Source organism: Lygodium microphyllum, chromosome 2 (assembly GCF_053477565.2).
Source record: "Lygodium microphyllum isolate KBCC chromosome 2, Lygodium_microphyllum_v1.1.10, whole genome shotgun sequence".
NCBI lineage: Eukaryota > Viridiplantae > Streptophyta > Polypodiopsida > Schizaeales > Lygodiaceae > Lygodium > Lygodium microphyllum.
The window spans coordinates 8,391,802-8,396,639 of NC_141136.1; positions in this window are offsets into that span (position 1 = coordinate 8,391,802).

A 4,838-nucleotide genomic window follows, 5' to 3' on the forward strand; every position below is an offset into this window, starting at 1 on the left:
TCCTTGGGAGAGTACAAGAAGCTAAGTTTGAGGTATTGTGGACCTTATAAGATCACCAAGTGCCTAGGGCCTAATGCTTACAGACTATAGCTGTCCGCAACTCTAAAGATTCATAATGTATTCCACCTTAGCCTATTGAAAAAGTATCTACCTAATCTGAAAAATGTACTTGATGATCATCAAATTGTAATGCCTAGACAAGGAGTCCTTGAGCTACATCATGATAGAATCCTAGATGTTAGGGAGATGCATTTGAGATCAAGGATCTTGAGAGAATACCTCGTCCCAGTGGAAAGATTATCTAGAAGAGGATGCCACCTAGATGGACGAAAATACTCTCAACCAACAATACCCCTAGGTCTTCTTGAGATGAGGACATCTCGATTCCTCTAAGGGGGAGAGGATGTAATATCCCCCTCCCACCCCAACCCAACCACCACTCCCCCCGGTGCCTCCCCCCCATGAGAACCCCCCCTTAAAAGAAATTTTTAAAATTTAGTTCAAATTTTTTACTCTCCCTCTCTCTCCCCACCAATAGCATGTCGGGGAGAGAGAGAGAGAGAGTGAGTAAATAGAGAGAAGGGGGGCATGCATCCCCCAGGTGGAGGGGTGGTGGCCATTAACGGCCATCTCCCCCCCATAAGCCACCTCCTCCCCCTCTATAAAAGGCAGCACCCTCCCCCCTTGGTGGTCTTCGATAAGCAGCCCCCCCTCTTGTAGCAGGACATAGCTCCCCCCTTGTAATCAAAAAACATCCCCCCAATCATCATCGTAGAGAGAGAGAGAGAGAGAGAGAGAGAGAGAGAGAGAGAGAGAGAGAGAGAGAGAGAGAGAAGCTTTGGAGGGTTCTTCTTTCCCCATTAAAGAGAGGTCATATGCCCCCTCTTTTATTTATAAAAATACACTCACTTTCATTATCTTTTCTCCGAGAGGAGAGGCGGCAAGAATTTTGCATAGGAGAGTGCGAGAATTCTATCTCTCGTACACGCATCTTCGAGTATGGCCCCGAAGCGTAGTTCCACAAGGATGGCCAGAAACCCTGCAAGTGTGGATGGTGGTTCGAATCAAGATGGCACTGCAACCGCGAACGGTTTATCAGGCGTGAATACCATTGGAATCAAGACATTACTCCAAACCCAGGTTGCTCTATTATTAAATCATAGATTATAATTATCAGGGAGAAAGTCATATTCACATGCATCACATTGATTGCACAATTGATGGGTAATTGCCTTGGTATGATTTTAGTTGTGATGTTTGTAACAAACAAGATAAATTTTGTTGTAAGATGACATCATAATATGTGAAATTGATTAGGTAATTGCAACATAAATTAACCAAAAAATTCTTGCATGAATTCTTGCATAAAGTGCATTGCTCCTTGCCCAAGTTCTTGCAAAATACATTCCAGAAGACATCAAAAGAAGAAAAGTGCATCTCCATATCGCAAGATGGATTCTAAGGTACATGTAATAAACTGCAATAAAGATTAAAGTGTAGCAAGATGGTTGTTTGTAATTTACCAAATGGGACTGCGATCCATGAGTCCCATGTCAAAATCCTTGGTAACTTCAAGAGGGATATGTAAAAGCTGAGTGCATGTAAGCATTATTGAGAGGGATTAAGAAGATTATACTTAAGACAGAGTAGGGACTGTTCTAAACAGAACCATCTTGACCAACCATGGTCAAGGGGATAGACAATCTTGATCAATTAAGATCAAAGATAAAGGTATATAGGTACTTCAAGGCATTTAGGAGACAATCAGCAAGTTGACCAACTGAGGACGACGGGGTTGTCCATGATCTATCTTACAAGGAGACCTAAGATAAGGATAATTAGGGTCGGTAGGGTACAAACCCTGACCCGAAGGAAAAGGGGAAACAAGCAACCTAGCTTGCTAAGCCCTTGGAATCTCGCCAAGTCGCGAACGATCCAGGATTGAATGCTGGGAGCATTCGGGAGAAAGGAATCACACCTTAGAAGTTGGTCATACGAACGGCCACAGAAATGATCATGATTGTGTACTTAGGTACATTGTTTGAACTTCTTTGCTCAAGGAACTAATTCAAGGCCAAACACTTAATGCTTCAAGTTAATAGCCTGGAGGGAGAGGCATGTTCAGTTACCTTCGACTGCTTGCATGGCCCTATCCAAGGGGGTTGTTAGCCGTGCTGGGTATATGGACTAAACCCGCCACGAGAGGTCTCTTTGTGGGTGCTGCTTGGAGCGGGAAGACGCTTGGGTGCTAGGGGAGGCTTCGGCTGTAAATTCCTTGCCTCCGAATTCCACACAAGAGGCCGATGTGACTCAAGATGGGATCTCGAGGCCCGTGTACTAGTCTACGAGCGAAACTTGGAGCAGCAATCCTGTTGATTTGCCGGGATAGCCTTCGGGCATGATACTTGATGTATTCTAGGACTATGATAAATAAAGATCAGATATTTGAAAAAGGAGCTTGCTTGACATTGTTTTTCTGTCAGTGCCTAAGTTACGTGAAGGAACCTATGTTTAAATTGATTAATTAAGGAAGATGCTTTTGCATGTCAAACATAATGTGGTAGGTAATTAGATAACTAAGCAAACCGAGAAAAGTGCGGTGGACGTGACTTGGGTCCGTCCTATGGAAGGGTGGTCCCGATTGGCTGGGAACTTTTCTCAAAAGACATGATAACAAAACTGTGAAGATCTAGAGTCAGTAGAGTTAGAATCTAGATTTATGCTGTTTTAGGGGAGCAAAATGGGACTATGCCCCATGGGCAGAGAGGTTGAGCTTTGCATCCCTCCCGTTTCCCATTCTCCATGACCCAAGTGTAGCATAAATGCACTTCGACTTTGTTGTTCCTATGCAAATTGGTTCATCTGGAGCTTGACGCTAGCTACTGCCTAGAGACTTGGCTGATAGGAAAGAAACCCTGACTTCAGGTTGGTTCTAAGTGGGAATGTTGGATACTTCCGTTGGGGCAGACTCAGGAATACTAGATCGCAAACCCTGTGACATTCCTTGCGGCACTTTCTAGACTCTCTTCCCGATGGGCTGCTAAGACGTGTCCCACAAGTGGATGAGCAGACACGTTACAAAAAATGTCCTAGCTCCTTAGTAGACCAAACAATAAGCAATTTATTCCAAAATAAAACTAGCCATTTCCTTGGCATTATCCTTTATCTTAACACCTAGGCTTCACATCACTTCATGAAATAGTTTGTTGCTATAATGATATAATGCTTTCGTGTAGTTGACAAAGGATGTATAGGTCTAACAAAATCAATGCCCCACTTCTCAAGTGGTAGTGTAGCCATGATAGGATTCAGTGGGGGTGCTTCCTATTCTCCCTCTTGTCATGTCTCTAACATGTATCACATCTCTTGGCATATACAAATGCATCCTGGAAAATGGATGGCCACCAATATATGGCTCTCAAAGCTTTCTGTGTAGTCAACTATCGGGTACAAAGTCCCATTCACAAGCGGAGTCATGACATGCTTCCAAGATAAACAAGACCTCGTTAGGCATGACACATTGGTGATAAATATCATCGATCCCTTGCTGATATAGTGTTCTTGCAATTAAGGAAAATTCCAAGGCTTGCTACCTAATTGTCCTCTTTTAACCCTTCGACAAAGTGAATCCAACCTCTTCTATGGATAGATAGTGCATTATGGAAGCATACCAGGATGAAATGGAGGCCCTATCAATTTTAAATAGACCCTCAACGTGGAAATGATGGTTCGGTACTCATTGCTGTGAAGCTGAGCCTAGTTACTACATTTAGCCAAGACTTTCTTTAGCTCCTCGAAATTCACAGGACATTCAACGATGCCTTGCAACTTCAATGACTTACTCCTGATTTGATAGTCAAACTCTTGCAAAGTGATTAGCCGCTTTGCTAGGCGGTCAGGCAGTTGCAACTTATTTAATAATTGCCTCAACCCCTTTGCCTTCGTATAAAACACTATCTTTTCATATAGGCTATAGTGCAAGAATTTCTTCATTGCAAGGACCATCCCAAGGCACATTTTCTCCATGTAGGTATGTTTAATATCGGACACCCCTAATTTACACGACTGACAAATGCAATTGGATTATATTACCTCTCCCAAATTTGGTCTAAACAACAGCTAATACTATAGATTGTAGCATTTGAAAATATTTAAAATATCTCATCCCTTTTAGGTGCTTTCAAGATTGGCACTTTTGCCAATTCTTGCTTCACATCCTCAAACGATACTTGACATGGATCACTCCAAACAAATAGATAGTTAAAGGATAGTAAATTCATCAATGGAAATGTCCTCTGAGTAGTGCATTACTAAAGCATTGATAATATTTGGCTGATGACAAAAAGCAATGTACTTTTTTAGGAGTACGTGGTGGATTCATAGCTATGATAACCTTTATCTTTTCAGGATGCTAACCACATGGACTAATAGCAATCCATAGGACACTGTAAAGATACATTTCCTTGGATTGAGAGTGATGTAGAATTGCCTACAACACTTCAAATTTTTCGTAAAATAATCAACTATCTTTCCCTTGTGGTGGTTGTCCCTAGGTCATCAATAAATACTTTTAGCTCCTTTGGGAAAATATCACCGAAAGTCTTATTAGCCATACATTGCCAAGACCCTAGCACATTGCATAATCCAAAGCATAACATGGTATGCAAAGGTTCCAAATACAATGACAAATGCCATTTTCAACTTATTTCTTGCAATATATTACTAAATATGCAAGCCATCATGCCATAAAGCATGTTAGGACCTATAGTAAGATAAACAAGAATATGTCCTCTATCTACATACATAGACACAATAAGATAATTAAAAGTTTAACAAAC